The sequence below is a fragment of the Rattus norvegicus genome, chromosome 1 (assembly GCF_036323735.1).
Source record: "Rattus norvegicus strain BN/NHsdMcwi chromosome 1, GRCr8, whole genome shotgun sequence".
Taxonomy (NCBI): Eukaryota; Metazoa; Chordata; class Mammalia; order Rodentia; family Muridae; genus Rattus; species Rattus norvegicus.
Genome location: NC_086019.1, coordinates 189,165,717 through 189,184,170, shown reverse-complemented (window position 1 = coordinate 189,184,170; position 18,454 = coordinate 189,165,717). Strand labels below are relative to the sequence as shown.

General features: G+C 42.7%; 1 long non-coding RNA gene across 1 annotated transcript; it reads left to right on the top strand.

Moving 5' to 3' along the window:
• The first annotated feature begins 13,802 nt into the window (after window positions 1-13,802).
• Window positions 13,803-14,978, top strand: LOC134485176 (uncharacterized). The gene is made up of 2 exons (XR_010063154.1): window positions 13,803-13,908; window positions 14,807-14,978. It is a non-coding gene; the product is annotated as an uncharacterized LOC134485176 (long non-coding RNA).
• Window positions 14,979-18,454: the final 3,476 nt, after the last annotated feature.

The following is an 18,454-nucleotide window of genomic DNA, read 5'->3' as shown; positions in this document are numbered from 1 at the left end:
GTGTGTGTTTCATCTTAAGATCAGGGGTGTTGCATGCATATGCATCCAACCAGGAACATGGAACAGCCTGTGGCTGGTAGGGTGGTCCTCCTGAAGCTTAAAGTGGGTGAGGAGAAACCACAGGCTACATTAGTTAGAGATGCTATAGCTGCCTTCGTAGCCATCAACTTATAACATTTGCTGTTGACAAGTCCAGAATAGAGTGCACACAACCAGAGCTCTTCAGTTAAGACAGCAGCATGGGTGACAAGGGCATCCATCCTTCTACAGTGTCCCCATGGGATGTCCTCTTCTATGTTCATCCCACGCACCATCTGGATTCATCAATGACTCATTCATCTCCAGGCTGTGGTTCCTCTGCCTGGGTACTTGTCTCTGCTTTCTCCTTCAAGAAGTGCTCTAATCTTCACTTAAAGAGGAGGCAGTGCATAGTGGCACATACCTCTAATTCAAGCCTGGTCTACATAGTGTGCTCCAGGACAGCCAGAGCTACATAATGAGACCACATCTCAAAACAAAACAAAACAAAACAAAACAAAAGAATCAAAAACAAGACAAAGACCTGATCTTCTTCAAAGCTCAGCCTTTTCTTCATCATATTCTCTTTGGTTTGAAGATAGTTGTTTACACTCTTCAGTGAAGACAGTGTGCTATAACTATCTGGTTATGTACTCACTTCACTCCCTAAACAAAGAGCTCAGAGGCCAAGAATATTAGTATTCACACAGCAGACATTCTGCAAATATTGAATGACTCAGTGATAGAGGGGTTGGAGAACAGAGGCTGTATGTCTGAATGCAACCCAGCCAGAATATAAGCCCTTGGATGGTGACAGCTGCCAGGTGACAGGGAGACTATTTGATATGTTCCCACTGTCTAAGAAAATATGATGTGGGAGGAGAAGAGAATTTATTCCAGCTGGTTCCAGCTAGGACCAGTACAGGGAGCCTAATGTCAGTTTAGTTAACTATAACAATTTCCTCTGTTCACTAAAACACAAAAAATTAACACATATTTCAAAGATTAGAGAGAGTCAGAAAATTAGTGTCTCATGAACTCCTTACCTCTCTGTAGCACATGGAGTCTGGACCAAAGTCCCAGCATGTGAGTATGTAGGAAATACTGCCTACCCAAACCTTGTAATCTTTTTTGGTTAAGAAATTTATTTTAGGTAGCTCTGATGACTTTCATGTTCCTCTTTGTTCATTCTCAACTCTCTTAGGGTGGGTGTCCTTCTCTTGCATGATATATGCATTCATAACAACCATGGTATTAAACATATGTATGCATATGCATATACATACACATACATACACATAGACACACACATAGTTATAGGCTTCACAGGATTTTTGCTGAGTGATACATGTATGATGCTGTCTACAATATTTTATTGCCTAGAGTTTCTGTAGCTACTTTAGTTTGTGCAAGTACACTTTATAGTAAATAGTACAATGAAATCAATTGCCCAATGACATATTTTCAGAACATGTCCCCATCATTAAGTAATATATAACTGTAAATGAAATACATAAGGAATTATGCAGCATGTGTTTGTGCTATAGCTTCATTCATATCTATATCTACCTATCTATACACACACACATGCATGTATCAGTAATGTTTTTGAGATATCTATTTAGTTACATGTTGAGCTAATGAATTCATCTAAGTGATAGAAGCTGCTCTGGCACCAGGATAATCAGCTTGTCACCCATTTGCCTATATAGAGACTTCAAGATATGTTTCCACTCTTCATTGAGACAAACTGGTTTCAAGATATTCAAACTCTAGCTTGGGTCATACATTTTGACATACATATATGCAATTTTGATAAGTTCTCTGGACCTTAGCTCTCTTGTATTCTTTCCAATTTCCAGACTTAGCCTGGGTTGCCCATTCTGTATATTAGTACAGTCCAGTGAGTATACCTGATGGTAGGACCACCCATAACATATCCGACCTCTGACACAATCTATAGAGTTGCTTAGCCTGGTGAATATCCAAGACCCTGACCAAGCTACTCAATCCTCACCTTCCCATGCATCAATAGAGCAACACAGCAGGCACACCAGAAGATCGATCCATTTTTCTATCCACATACTTTTCCCCCTTACTACTGAATTGGAATCATCCCTGTTGTCCTATCCAGAATCAACACCAACTATCTGAATGATTGACCTATCAACTCCTCAAACCTGATCTGAAATCAACCAAGCTTGAGAAACAAAAACAAGTCCTCTAAACTTCCACTGAACAAAGACAGCCTAGAATTTCACACCAAATACACAACCAACAAAAGAAGCCCCATGCCCAGTCTCATTATGAAAACACAATCTGAAAGGCAGTATATCTCCCTCTCTAAAGGCACTATTTCTATAGAAATATTCTCCAATGAGAATAATGTAGATGAACGCTGAGACACAGAATTTAAAGAAAAATCATATACTTCATTAAATAACTCAAGAACATTAAAGGAGACACAAACAACAGTTTGACCACCCTAAGGGATAACAATAAATGTGAACAAGGAAGCACAAGTATAAGTGTGAATGAAATGATGAGGACAAGTCAAGCTTTGTCTAAAGTCTAAAGACATAGAAGTATTGAAGAGACTGTTCCATAGCCCTCAGACACATAGCCTGCAGAGAGCTGGTCTGCCAGGAGCCCTCTGCCTCCAAAGCCCATAGGAGAGACCCGCCAGGAGAGCACAGGGCTTGAAGACACAGGGTAGCCTGGCGTGGGGCCCTTCTAGTCCCCATCTGCGCCCTCAGACACGAAACTTGCCCTCATACCTCTGAGTGCCTCCAAAAAGAAATTGGAGAGAGTATACAATAACAACTTGTCAGCACACCTGAAAGCTCTAGAACAAAAGAAAGCAAATTCACCCAAGAGGAGTAGATGGCAGGAAATAATCAATCTCAGAGCTGACTATACAAAGGTTCAACAAAAACAGGAGTTGGTTCTTTGAGAAAATCAACAAGATAGATAAACCCTTAGCCAGTCTAACCAGAGGACAGAGAGACAGTATCCAAATCGATAAAATCAGAAATGAAAAGGGAGACATAACAACTGAAACTGAGGAAATTAAAAAAAAAATCAGATCCTACTACAAAAGCCTATACTTAACAAAACTGGAAAATCTTAAGGAAATGGATAATTTTCTAGACAGATACCAGGTACCAAAGTTAAATAAGGATCAGATAAACCATCTATACAGTTGTATAACCCCTAAAGAAATAGAAGCAGTCATTAAAAGTCTCCCAACTAAAAACAAAACAAAACAAAAAAGCAGAAAAAAAGGACAAAAAATAAAATAACAAAATCCCAGGACCAAATGGGTTAAGTACAGAATTCTATCAGACCTTCAAAGAAGACCTAATATCAATACCCTTCAAACTATTCCACAAAATAGAAACAGAAGGAACACTATCAAATTCATTCTTTGAAGCCACAATTATGCTTATACCTAAACCATACAAAGACCCTATAAAGAAAGAGATCGTCAGACCAATTTCCTTCATGAAAATTACTGCAAAAATACTCAATAAAATTCTCATAAACCTAGATGTCCTTCAACAGAGGAATGTATGCAGAAAATGTGGTACATTTACACAATGAAGTACTACTTAGCTACTAAAAACAATGACTTCCTGAAGTTCTTAGGCAAATGGATGGAACTAGGAATTATCATCCTAAGTGAGGTAACCCAGTCGCAAAAGAACACAAATGGTATCCACTTACTGATTAATGGATATTAGTCCAAAAGCTTGGAATACCTATGAAAAAAATTCACAGATCATATGAAGCCCAAGAAGGAAGACCAAAATGTAGATACTTCATTCCTTCTTAGAAGTGAGAACAAAATGCTCACAGGAGGAAATACAGGGACAAAGAGTGGAGCAGGAACTGAAGAAAAGGTCTACCATAGACTACCCCATCTGGGGATCCATCTCATGTGCTATTACCAAACCCAGTCACTATTGCTGATGCCAAGTAGTGCTTGCTGACAGGAGCCAGATATGGGTGTCTCCTGAGAGTCTCTACCAGAGCCCTACTGATACAAACAAGGATGGTTGGAGCTAACCATTGGACTAACCAAGGGGACCCAACGGAGGAGTTAGAGAAAAGACTGAAGGAGCTGAGGGGGTTTGCAACACCATAGGAGTAACAACAATATCAACCAACCAAACCCCACCAGGGCTCCCAGGGACTAAACCACCAACCAATGAGTACACATGGAAGGACCCATGACTCCAGTGGCAAAGAATAGCATTGTCCAGCATCATTGGGAGGATAAGCCTTTAGTCCTTTGAAGGCTCATTTCACCAATGCAGGTTACTGCCAGGGTGTTGAGGTTGGAGTGGGTGGGTGGGAATCCTCATAGAAGCAGGGGGAGGAGGTATGGGAGAGAGGGGAAAGGGGATAACATTTGAAATGTAAATACATAAAATATCCAAGAAAATATACTTATTTTTTAAAAAAGAAGTATTAAAGAGAAATTGGGTTGAAATTAAAGTAGTCTTGAAATGTTAAATAACCAAGTAAGAAAACTCTGGGGAGAGCCTTACAAGTAGAGTGCATCAAGTCAAAGATAGAATATCAGAATTTGAAAATAAAATAGAATTATTGGATCAGAGAAGCAAAGGATATGAAGAATTTAAAAAAGGAAAACCCATGAAGGAAACACATAGGAACTATGAGATGCCATTAAACGATTAAGTCTTCAAAATCATAGGCATATAAGGAGAGAAATCTCAAGTCAATGCCATAGACCAGATCTTCAACATGCTCACCAAAGAAGGAAAGGCACAGCAATTTAGACTCAAGAAGCACACAGAAGTCCAAATAAACAGGATCAGAATAGAAATTCCCCATGACATTATAGTTATAACACTAAGTATACAGAACAAAGAGAGGGCACTGAAAGCCACAGAGAAAAACCACAAATCCATTTAAAGGAAACCCCGTGAGAATAACAATTGTTTCTCAATGAAAACCTTAAAAGCCAGATGTAGTAGTATGGGTTCTCTAGAGGAACAGAACTGACAGAATGAATCTATATCTTAGAGGGGATTTGTTAGAGTGGCTTACAGGCTGTGGTCCAGCAAGTCCAACAAAGTCTGTCTCCCAATGGAAAGGACCGGAACCCAGTAGCTGTTCAGTCCATGGGGCTGGATGTCTCAGCTGGTCTTTGGTATATGTTGAAATCCTGAAGAAGTAGGTTTTAGTACCAGGAAAGGAATGCCTTAGCAGTAGGATAGAAGAACTTGTCAGGTGAGTAGGGAAAAAGCAAAATCTTTCTTCTTCCAGGTCCTATTTTATAGGCTACACCAGAAGGTTTGGTCCAGATTTAGTGTGGGTCTTTCTGATCTCAGATGATCCAGAGTTAGGGTGGGTCTTCCGATCTTAAATCAAGAAAAATTCCTCACAGGTGTCTTTCTATCTTAAATGATCCAGTCAAGAAAATCTCCTGACAGGTGTGCCAAGGTAGTTGGGTTTAGTTGATTCTACATGTGGTAAAGTTGACAAATGTGAAACCAGAAGAGCCGGTAGTGGAGTACTTTTATCTATAAAAGACCATGGACACCGACCTAGACTACTGTATCCAGAAGCACTATCTGCCACAGTTGAAGAAGGAACAATCTTCCATGATACTGAAACAGGCTAAAATTGTTCATGTCTGACTCTAGCTTCCCCATGACATGGAAACACAGGTAAGCTCCCTGCACAACCTGCCACATACCTTCCCCGTCTCAGTCACCTTCTGGCTACTAGCCAGTGGCAGCTACCTCCTCCTCCTACCCCATCTTCCAGCTTTGAGACTTGTTAGCTCTCCATCTGTTCTCTGTAAGGAACTCTCCACTCAGCACACATGGTCAAGACTAATGACAGTCCTGCCAGTTGGGACCCTCTCATTACATCTAGTCTCACCTCCCAGAACTTGAAGTCAAGACCCAGTTAAGACAGCTTATACTTTGGACAAGGGCTTGGGGGAATTGAGCTCTAAGCAACCTGGAATCTCCTCTTGAAGACTATTTCTCATAGTATCTGAAGATGAAATAGCATCTAGGGAGAAAGGCAATCAATAGTCCAGCTCCCCATGAACCAAAACAAAGGACAGTCTGGTGAGATCATGTCCCCTAGAGGAGAACTTGCTACTGCTCTTTTCCTAAACCAGAATAATTGGCAATGGTATTCTAAGCATCTATCCTTAAACCCACAGGAAGGTGTAACTCTCACCCCTGTCTTAGTTACTGTTCTATTGTTGGGAAGAGACACAATGACCAAGGCAACTTATAAAAGAAAGCAGTTATTTGTGGGCTTGCTAACAGTATTAGAGGGTTAGTTAATGACCATCCTGATAGGAGACATAGCAGCAGGCAGGCAAGCATGGTGCTAGAGCATTAGCTTACATCTAACTCACAAGCACACTCAGCAGAGAGAGAGGAAGAGGGAGGGGGAGGGGAGAAAAAGGGAAGGGAAAGGAGAGAGAGAGAGAGAGAGAGAGAGAGAGAGAGAGAGAGCACAAGACTGAACTTTTGAAAACTAAAGTCCACACCCCCAGTAATACACCTCCTCCAAGGCCACACCTCTTAATCCTTTCTAAACAGTCCACTACCTGGCAACCAAATATTCAACTATATGACCTAAAGGTGGTAGTCTCATTCAAATCACTAAATTTCACTACTCCCTGACCCCCATAGGCTTATAACCACATCATAATGCAAAATGTATTTAATCCAGCTTCAATGTCCTCATAGTCTTTCACAGTCTTGAGAGTTTAAAAGTCCAAAAGTCTCTTCTAAGACTTAAGGCAATCTCTTTTCTATAACCCTCTATAAAATCAAAACCAAAGTCAAATTACATAACTTCCAACATACAATAGCACATAATATACATTATCATTCCATGAGAGAGGAGAGGGAGCAATGGGAGGATACACTGGACCAAAGCAAGTCCAAAGCACAGTGGGGCAAATTCCAACTCCTTTAACTTCAGCCTGCTGCCAGAGGGTTCTTCAGATCTCCCACTCTTTCCATGGTTGTGGACCACAACACCTCTCTCTCTCTTGGGCTGATTGCACATACTGTTTGAAACTCTCATTGGCAGTTATCTCACAGCTGTGGCATCTCTAACATTTTGACGTCTTCAATTCAGTTCAGGGTTCAACTTCATATCCTCACACAATGGTCTCTCAGGGCTCCCATTCAGGGGTCCCTGTGATGGTTTGAATGAAAATGGCCTCATAGATTCATAGAATATGGCACTATTAGGAGGTGTGTTCTTGTTGGAGTAGATGTGGCCTTATTGGAGGAAGTGTTTCTTAGATGCTCAGGCCTGGCCCAGTGTCTTTCTCTTATCCTGTTGCCTGCTGATCCAGATGTAGAGCTCTTGGCTACCCCTTTAGCACCATTTTTTTCCTATGTGCTGCTGTGTTTCCCACCATGATGATAGACTAAACCACTGAACTGTAAGCCAGCCCCAATTACATGTTTACTGATAAGAGTTTCTGTGGTCATGGTATCTCTTCATAGCAATAGACAGACCCCTACCATATTCCTGGACTCAGCAGCTTTCCTTAAGTGTTTAACCCCTTTACTCCAGTAAAAAAGCTGTGATTCTGAACCCAGGGGTCGTGACCCCTCTGAGAACATTGGAAAACACAGACATTCTATTATGATGAATTACAGTAGTAAAATTACAGTTTATGAAAATATTTTATGGTTGGGGGTGGGTCAACCACAACACAAGGAACTGAATTTAGGGGTTGCAGCATTAGAAAGGTTGAGAACAACTGTTTTAAAGCTAGAATCATGTGACTTATGCTGATGTTCCTCTGCTTGCCGGGGATGGAATCTGGCCCCATCCTTGAAATACATTTGCAGAAGTCTTGCCTTGTTCATAGTTTCCTTCATTGAATATACTTTTCTTTTTACAAGTTGGAAGCTTAGCTCGGTGGGGTCTGACCCTGAGGGACACTATTCACTTTATTTTCCCATGACCTTTCCTTAAACTTTTCATCTCTTTGAGCACAAGACTTGGCTTTAATGCTACATTCTCTGTTTCTTCTCAAACTGGATATTTTACATTTCGTTTTGCCCCTTGCTGTTTTTCGTGGTAGATAGGTATACCAGTGATCACTAAAAACCACATGACACAGTAAACACTGGGCTGCCTTGAAATCTCTGCTACTTGTAGTAGGCCAAACTCTTCAATTCGGCCTCCAGGAGATTTTTTTGGACAAGAGCAGAAAACAGTTTTTTTTTTTTTTTGCCAAACTATCACAAGATTTCTCTCTAGGCCAGTTGCTAATGTTTTTCACCTCTGAAACCCCTTGAGCTGGGCCTCCACAGTCCACATTGCTCTCAGCATTACTCTCTTCCGCACTCCTGTTAGGATGGTCCACTAAGCCTAACAGCAGTCAACTGCTTTCCTAATCAAAGTCTTAAAGTCCACATTTCTCCAACAAGCAGCATTGTCAGGCCTGTCATAACAATATTCCACTCCCAGAACTGACTTCTGCCTTAGTTGTTATTCTGTTGTGAAGAGACACTATGACCAAAGCAACCTAGGAAGAGTTTCTTTTTGTAGCAGAAATCATCAGAGAAATCCACAATGGGCAAAAATGTAGAGAGCATCTTATCTCATCCTCAACTGATATATCTACAGTACAACACTACACCTAAGGCTTATGGGATATTTTGGAAGAAAGTATGGGAATATTGTAAGGGACAGAAGACCAGGACTTCTGCAAGATCATATTTTCTATATATGGCAAGAAGCTGCATTAACGAAATCTTAACAACATGGCTGCCTAGGAAGGCCTGCACAGCAAAAATACCAGAGGACATGCTTACCTGGATGGAGTTAATCTCATAAAGACCAAATCCTAGATAAGGAGCTATAGGCAATTAATGACCCTGAGGGGGGGCATTCTTTCCCATAGATGAGCTCCTTGGCGGGTTAACCAATCCCAAGTGGTCAGCTCTGATACATGTATATATGAGTAACAATAAATGAGCTCAGTGGGTTGTATTTATATGCATATATGTGTATGTACATATATATGTAACAATAATAAAGAGGAGGCAGTGGATTTGAGAGGGATTTCATAGATGAGTTGGAAGGGGAAGTTCCCACTTCAAGAGTGTGTGGTAGAAATGATATAAAAACAATATCCATGCATGAAACGCTCAAGAAAAAAAAAAACAAAACAATTGAATGAAAAAAATTTCCAAGCAGAATAGTTTTATTTATTCTCCATGATGTATGCAAAAATCATGTTCTGACAGTTGGCACCCAGAGCCCAGAGCCAGCTGCCTCAGAGGCACAGCAGGCTCCTGTGCTTAGAGTAGAGCTTGGAATGGTATTTGACTTTCTTCTTTTTAATTACATTTATTTTCAATTATGTGTTTGCATATTTGCATGTCTATGTGTGGGCAAAGACATGTAAATGCAAGAACCTGCCAAGAGCCTTAGAGCTGGAGTTAGAGGAGGCAGTGAGCTTTCTCTCCCTCTCTTTCTTCCTCTCTCTCCCCTCCTGTTTTTTTAATTTAAATTTGTTTTAGTTTTGAGATTATACTATGATTACATTAGTTCCTCTTCCTTTCCTCCCTCCAAACCCTCTTATATATTCCTTCTTTCTCTCTTTCCAATCCATGACTGGATACCAAGAGGTCATAGCACACACATTTGAGCAGAGACAGGAGAATCTTCTCAGTTCAAGGCCTGCATGGTCAACAAAGTGAGTTCCAGGACATCCAGGGTTACACAGAGAAACGGCCTCAGAAGCAAACAAACCAAACCTACAGCCTCCTCATCCCCATCATGTTATCCTAACAAAATGGCCCTGGTGCTTTTGAGGAGGAAATTTGGAGGTTCGGTGAGGGAGAGAACCATTGCAGAACCCATTAAGAAGGTGGCCATGTGCAGGCAAAGGGGACTCTGACAAAGCCCACCATGCTTGTTACCAGAGATATTAGCATCTATGCCTGGGCCCCAAACGAGACTGGCTCAGGCACCCAACCTCAACACACCAGTGAAGGAGACAAGTGAAGGGGGAGATTTAGTTAGAGTGACACCTTTGAAGAAAAGGACAGAGGAAAGGTAACAGTGACAGTGAATCTATCTCTGGAGCCCTGACAGGAGGTCTAGGTTTAAATAGAAGGCAAAAGGTATGCATAGCTAAGCAGTCTTGGTCAAGTTGTGATCCTGTCCATCATGGATCCATCTTTGTCCCAGCACCAGCCTTCCCTACTGAGTCATTACTCTGTAAGTTATAAGGTGGTTGTGGGTCTGTTTCAGTGCAGGCTTCACCCTCAGCCTCAAGGACAATTGTGTCTTTTTGGGGAGAGGGGTCTGACATAAAATCTAGTTTTCATGGAACTCAAGGTGTCTCATGAGGAAAGGTTAAGAACAATGACTTATCTCAGTGTTGTGAGCCAAAGGCAGGCTCAGACCAAAGGCAAAGATGGCAGCCTCCGTGTTCAGTCTCACTTGTGAGGCCACGTAAGGAGCCAGCAATGGCAAAGCAGCTTCTAAGTGCTTCAAGCCAGAGCCTTGATGTTGTGGTTTGCCCTGGAGTTATTTGTATTTTGATGCTAATTCCACTGCCCCAAGGACAGCTGCCTAGTCAAGTACTCAGGACTCAGGTGACTTCACCAGAACCTTCTCCCCATTGAATTTGTAAAATACTGGTGAAGTGCAGGTACAGGATAGAAGGAGGCCTGTCATTGGAGGAGAAGAAAGAATGGCGGGAGAGAAGTTTGAAGGAAGAGGAGGAGACTGGAACGGAAAGGAAGAAGAGACAGGAGGGAGAGGGAGAGAAGCCATGGCAGGTGACGTTAAGATTCCGCTCTGTGTATTTACAGGTTGTTATTAATGTTCTTAAGGGATGGATGGTACTGGGTTTTGTATTTTTAGGTGGGCAATTATATCTTACCAATTGGATCTAAGGTTATTGTTTTGTGTGTTCTTTCATGTGTAGATTTAAGTGTAATGGAGTGTGGGGCGGCTGGTCTGGGCCTCCATGGAGTTGGGATGTGTGTTTCTGGCATGAAAACTTGCCTTGGGAACTAGATAGGTAGAGAGATTGCTGCCAGGCTCAGAGAGAGGCCTTCGGCAGTGTGATATGGGATGGAGCAAAGCAGGTGAGAGGCTTTGCTGACTGAGAACTAAGATATCCAGCAGATATCTTGGGACACCGCGGTGCAGAACCTAGCAGGGATAAAAGACAACTATACTTTTTTTTATTTTTTATATTTTTACAACAATACCTTGATCTCAGACTCTCAGCTTCTCAGCGTTGTTATTTATTCGGTCCTGTCTGCTCTATTTCGTCCTGGTAGATTCATCAGGGATGCAGTAAAGGATAATGAAGAAGGCACCTCTTGATTTGTGAGGGTGACAAGGCTGTGTGGAGGAGCTCAGTGGATCTTCATAGCCTCCTCTCTTTACAGTGACGGGCCTTATGCACTGAGAGCTTCAAGAGACTCACAATACCTCCCAGCCGGGAACAACAGAGAGTCTGATTCAGGACTTTGGAATAGGCTGACTCTCATCAAACAGTGCTAGGCCAGCTCCTGCTTGGATTGTTGAGGAAAGCTGGTATAGGGGGTACTTTATATCTCCCACATTATTCTCAAAGGTACTCTCACACTTATGTACAGGGAGTATACGCACATGGTAGAGAGGGTTAGGATTTTATAGGCAGAGGGAGGTCTTGGGGTAGAAGATTGTATCTGTAAGGCTGTCCTTCTGCAGGAGAACAACTGTCTAGGTGGAAGATCTGCCCCTCCCCCCTTCCTCTTCTTCCTCCCCTTTCTTCTTCTCACCATACCCTTCTCTTTCTCTCATTTTCTCCCACATTATTATATCTGTTAGGGCTCAAAGAAATTTAATGGGTGTCACACCGGAGAGGGGAAAGGCTGGGGAGAGGTTTAGAGTTGAAAGCTGCTCCATTGTTCTCTGCTGTAGCCTAGGACGCATCTCCCTTCAAACTAAGCTTTATCGGCTCCTAAAATTCACTTGATTCACTAACATTCACCAAGACTCTTCTATTTACGATCTTGCGAGAAGCCCCGCCTGCTCTACTGGGATCTGGGTGCCAAAGTCCTTTCCTCTCCCTGGCTCTGCTTCTCAGAGGCTACAGCTCCTTTCAGCCAGGAGCACCCATGCCTGGCTGGAGATGAGTCCCTGAGTGTCCCCCAAAGTCTCCTGCCACTGGATAAATCACCCTAAGTGTGGAGAGTTAATCTGTCTGACTCTAAAATGCATTCAATAAGTGTAAAACAAAACTAATTGGTTCTCTTCCATACAAATTTAATCATACCATAAAAAGTGATCGATGCAAATAAAGCCCATTGAGTGAGCTCAGTGTCAGGGATCCATAAAGGGGAAAAATGGTCTCGTGCATAATCGCAGGAATCAATTCACATGCGCATTAATCACCTCCAATGCCAGAGGTGACAATAGCCAGGCTGGGTTGGAGGGACACTGGAAATTTCTTCCTTTTGTGCAATTGTTCAGAGACACTAATTCCTTCCTTGACTGTGGGGCTCATGTGCTATGGCTGACGCATCCTGGACCGTATTCATCACGGATGTGCTCTCAGGAGGGCAGCTCTGGAGACAGACTGCTTTCCTGGTAGATAAAGATAATAGGGTTTGTGAAATATCAGACGCATGGCCCAAAGAGGGGAAATGATGCCAAGGGGACTCAGAGGCCTCTTTCATGTACATTTATTTGGTGGAGTAACATAGTCACATTTAATCAGGTGACTTTAAAAACATCAAACCTAGGCCTCCTCCACTGTCATCCTGATATAGGAAGTGAGGCAACATTGTCCTTGTCACACCAGAGTTAGAAAAAGAGGCTTGGGGGCTGGAGAGATGGCTCAGTCGTTGAGAGCACTGACTGTTCTTCCAGAGGTCCTGAGTTCAATTCCCAGCAACCACATGGTGGCTCACAACCATCTGTAATGGAACCCAATGCCTGCTCTGATGTGTCTGAAGACAGCTAGTATACTCATATACATAAAATAAATAAATATCTTTTTAAAAAAATGAAAGAGAGGCTTAATGTGGAGTTAAGGCACCCTTCATTGGAAGGAGAGGGGCCAGGATACCCTGTGGCAGAGGGGCCAGGAGGCTCCATGGTAGAGTCAGGCTACCTTCACAGAGGACTAAAGTGGCAACTTAAGGATTGTTTGGAGAGTCAGATGTGTCAGATGGTGTTTTGCTGGGGCACACACATGAAGGAGTGTTTTCCTGAAGTGTTCCAGATGAAAGGCTAAGGCAGACATGTGAAGGAGCATTTCACTGGAGAGAGGGTGTTCTGCTAAAGCGAACTCGTGAAAGGACGTATGATAAAGGATTTTTCACTAACAACACTCATGCATTGGTCAACCTTACAGTTTGTAGTTGAGACGCATTTGTTGGGACTCCAGGGACTCAGGCTGATTGGATGCACGTGCTGAGGCAATGCACATGCTGAGGCAATGCACGTGGAGGACACGTGATGTTTGGAGGGCATAAATATGGCTCAACGAATGGTGATGGGAACAGAGCTTGGCTTGTTGGTACAGCTATTTGTACAAGGCTTATAGGTCTTACATCTTCGCTGATCTTCACTTCCCTGAGAGAGGCACAGCTGAGAACTTCTCCTGTGTTCCTCCTGGTCCCTCCTGCTCACTCGAGCAGAGGCTGGGGCCTGACTGTCTCTGCTAGGTAGTGCCTATGCTGCTGATTCGTGTTTTCTATCCCAACTCTAATGAACTGCACTGCTGGTGTATCTGTGAAGTGTTTGCTAGTGGACTGAGCTGCTGCTGCCTGTGAACCTGTGAACTGAACTGCCGATTTCCAGACAACACCGATGGGAGTTGCTCCAAAGAACCTTTCTAAGCAGGTCCTCTTCTTCATATCCTTCCTTTTCCACTACCTTTAGTGGGTGGTGGGTTACAAGGGAGGTTAAAGTATTTAAGAACCATCATTAAAAATAAGACCTTAAAAAATTAAAGTTTCAGAGGACAACAGGGCTTTCATTTGGCTTGGAATGGGCATGAGCTTGTGAGTCAGGAGGATGGTGTAAGAAAAAGGTGGCAGAGAAGCAGTTGGTTTCAATCCCCACAGCTGAGGCTGCCTTATTAGAACAGCAAGAGGCCCAACCTTTCTGAGGGATGAAGGTCGAGGATGCTTAGAGAGGATGGAGAACATGGGCAGCTACCAGGAGGTTACAGTTATTTTTTATTTATTTATTTATTTATTTATTTATTTATTTATTTATTTATTTTTGTGGTTTAACTGGAAGCAAGGTGGGTTGCTTTTGAAACTGGGCATATTGTTTCTGCAGGTGGAGTGAACAGGTCAGGCTGGGGCCAAGCTATTCTTTATGGCTAGGGGTTATTGTCCCTTACAGACTGACATAATTCCTCATGTCCAAAGGATATCACCTACATACAGATGGTGTGGGTGTTGTTTGTTTGTTTTGTTGTTGTTACTTTTTTGGGAAAACTTTCTTGGGAATTTCACATAGATCGGTGGCCAGTTTCTCCCTGGGATACCCTAGCCCAATCTTGTATTGGTAGTGGTGTGGTTTCTGTGGTAAGGTGAGGGGGTGGCAGCACAGGCATGCTTGCTACTATGTTCTCCAGTCTCCAGTAGGGTCTTGATTTCTATTTTATGTTCTTATTAGAGGGCGCAAAGCAGGTGTTTAAACCATTCATAGGTTCTTAGTCTTGACTGTCAAATTGATAAGCTTAAGAATCACCCTGGAAACCAACCTCTGTGCATGTCTACCCTAACAGAGACTGGAAGACCCATCTCAGATGTGAAGAGCAGTGCTCCATGAGCCAGAGTCACAGACAGAATAGAAAGGAGACCGAAGGTAGAGAACCAGCATTCATCTTTCTCTACTTCCCGACTGTTAGATTGGTATTGATCACCTTTGATGTGGAAATAAAAGAAAGAATAAAAATGACCTCCAACAGCTATAGATTGTCCTTTAATCAGAATAATTAGGGGTAATTGTCTCACCTCAGAAATAGGTAGTATAGACACATGGTAGAGGGGGTAGGATTTATGGGCAGAGGGAGTTCTTGGGGTGGAAGATTCTCTCTGCAGGGCCATCCTCTATATCCTCAAAGTTATAACTGCAGGAGAGATGGATGTTCTTCTCTTAGGAAGGGAGATTCTTTAGTTTATGAGACCGTACCATCCATTGGGCTTCCTTGTCTGGAGCTTCCCAGATCCTAGCAGCCTACCGATGATGGCATCGTATGTCCTTACTTTAGGGAGGCCATGCTGCTTCCTTATCAGGAGCTGGCAGTCTGCAAGTATTAGTAGCAGACCAATATTCCTGTCCTACTGTGACAGAACAAAGCAGAGCAGAGGTTTCTCCACCTTGTATTCCTGCTGAGGCCATTTTAGGCTAAACTAGAATTTGATCTCCTTAATGGAGAATTCCGTGGAAAATTACCCAACTGTATTCTAGGAACCTGAGGTCAAGATACCCCAGCTAACTTAACTCCAGTAAGCTTGCTTGTGCAAAACCTCCCTGTGAAGCTGCTGAGTGAGATATCAAGACGTGTTTTTTTTTTTTTTTTAAACCCCTTATCCTAAACACTCAGGGCTATACTCGAGTCCTGAATACCAGTGTATCGTCCCTGCTGGCTGGAATAGACTTTCAATTAGCTTTAGGATGTATGTGAGTGGTCATCTCTGCTGGGCTCCCTACAACAATGGTTCTTTATGATGGTTTAGGCTTTGGGACCATTGACCCTGTACTGCCCCTGGACACAACGAGACAGCTGTCCCCCCGTAGGTGGCTTTTATGTTGCACAGAGACAGTCTGCAGAGTGGGAGATCATTAGCCAGTTGCACATCACATGGGAGATTAATGCCTACCATGTTCAAAGATCTATAACATTAAATTCCAACCCTTAAACCATCCACGAAATAAATAGGCCAGTGAGTCAAATATAGACTGTCTCCAAAGAAGAAATGCAATGGCTAACGAATCCTTGAAAAATGTTCAACATCCTTAGTCACTGGAGAGACGCCTATAAACAGTTGCTCTTTGGCTTTCATCTCACCCCATTCAGAATGGCTGTCATTCAGAAAACAAATGACAACAAGTTCTGGTAAGGATTCGGGGAAAGCGCACCTTGGCATGTCTACAGACAGTAATGTAACCAGCATGGAGAATGTTCAGAGATCTGAGACTAGAAATACCATATGCTCCAGTTCCACTATCACCGGGCAGGAACCTAACGGACTCTAAGTTTACGAAGAGCTACTTCTGTGTCCGTCTTATTGCTACAGTATGCACGGTATACGGCAATTCTGCCCGGCCTATGTTTCTGGTTCCCTACACCTCCAAACACATTCAGGGTAAGGATAATGGTACCTCACGCTCCTACATTTATTGGGCTGATATACACAGTTTGTGGATTTTTAAAACATTTTCTCTCCCTTCCCCTCTTGGCCATGGTTCTTACCCCATTTGCAGGGCTCACATGATCCATGTAGGATTAGTCAGAGTGGAATGAAGAGTTCTCCTACCTGTCTGCTCTATAGGCTCCTGTACAGGGGCAGAACCTGGAGCTAGGGCTGCCTGGAGAAGTTTCTATTTCTTTCTTTCTGTAAGAACGGAAAGCTAAAAACAAGCAAAACTAAGCGGGAATTTGAAGAAGTAGGAAGAGTCTGTTGGGGTGCAGTTGAGGTCAGGCCTTTTCTTCTGCACCGCAGAATCAAGGCATGCTAGCTATCTTCAGACACAGCAGAAGAGGGCATCAGATCCCATGACAGATGGTTGTGAGTCCCCATGTGGTTGCTGGGAATTGAACTCAGACCTCTAGAAGAGCAGTCAGTGCTCTTAACCGCTGAGCCATCTCTCCTGCCAAGGCATGCTAGCAAACACTGCCTCTGGGCTATTTCCCCAAGGCTGGTGTCTGATTTATTTTTTAAATATATTATGATATTTTCTTTCATGTGCACCCCATCACCCTCTCTTTCCCAAGACCCCTTCCTGGTCAACTCATTTCATCATCCAGACAGCCTTCCTTCTACTTACACACTCATTAAATCTAGATTCTATGTATGGGAAAAATAGGCTGTCTTTTTTCCTTCCATTATCTGTCTTCTTGTTTCCCCTTCCTTTTTCCCTTTAGAGCCTTCCTTTCCTCTACACAGCCACCTTCTAATTTAACATACCTTCTTCTGTTCTATTTATAAGTGAAAACATGGGTTACTATTTTCCAACTCTGGTTTATTTCACTTAATGTTGGATGCTTGAGGCTGAGTTTGTTTTTCTCCTTTGATTACATATCTTAGCTTTAGACATTTAACCCTAATTTGCTCAAGTAGTTTCAAAGTTTATAACTTCTAGCAGACAAATTATGTCTCTAACATATTTCTGTTAGACCCTAAACTAATAAGGGGAGGTTCTGACTCGGTTCAGTTTCCTCTACTCGTAGAACTACTTAGGCACACATTGTCTTTTATTTAAAGTGTGTGTGTGTGTGTGTGTGTGTGTGTGTGTGTGTATGAAGGTATGAAGGTTTTCTCTATATGTATATCAGAAGAGGGCATCAGATCAGATTGGAGTTGTAGATGGCTGTGAGCCTCCATGTGGTGCTGAGAACTGAAACCAGGTTCTTTGGAAGAGCAGCCAGTACTCTTAACCACTGAGCCATCTCTCTATACCTTTTAGTGAATATATATATCACATCACTGTATGTCAATCAATCACTATTTCTTTCCAGCTCTCCCTAGTGTCCCACCTGATTTCCCTCTCAATTTTATGTCTTCTCTTAAGTTGTTATTAATAAGCCGCTGAGTGTGTGGACCTCCACTGTGACTGCACAAGACAGAGCAAAAGGTTCCTCTATCTTATATTCTTGCTGAGGCCCAAGAGCTACACAACACTGGGCCAGTCATAGAGAAAGAAGGAGCTCATAAGGCCCCACACCTCTCTGAGGATTTGTTTCCAGTTAATAATGACTGATGCCTGAAGGAGAGACACATTGTGTTCATTGCTGTGGCCACTGGTAAGGTATTCTGTAGAGGGCACAGCTTACAGAAAGCACCAGAGAAAACAGAATTATTCTTAAATATGCAGGCTTTTCTCTTCTAGGGGAAAAAATCATACTGGTTCATTCAGAAGGCTAGAGTGGATGGTGTCTAACAATCTGGTGATCTCCAGCTATTCTGTGGAACTAGCAATTACCCAAATCCTCCCAAATTCTGAGCATCCTTTAGGCCCTTATCCTGAGCTTAGTCTCTCAGCCAATATAAGCTATCCTTATGCTTATTACGCCCCCCCTCCCCAGGCCCTTATTCTGAACACTGTTTTTCTTTTACTAAGAACCCATTCTTACGGTGAAGGTCAGGTGCTTTGCTCTAGAGATGTACTTTGTAAGGGGGTTTGGATGTAGCCATGCCGAAAACTTTGT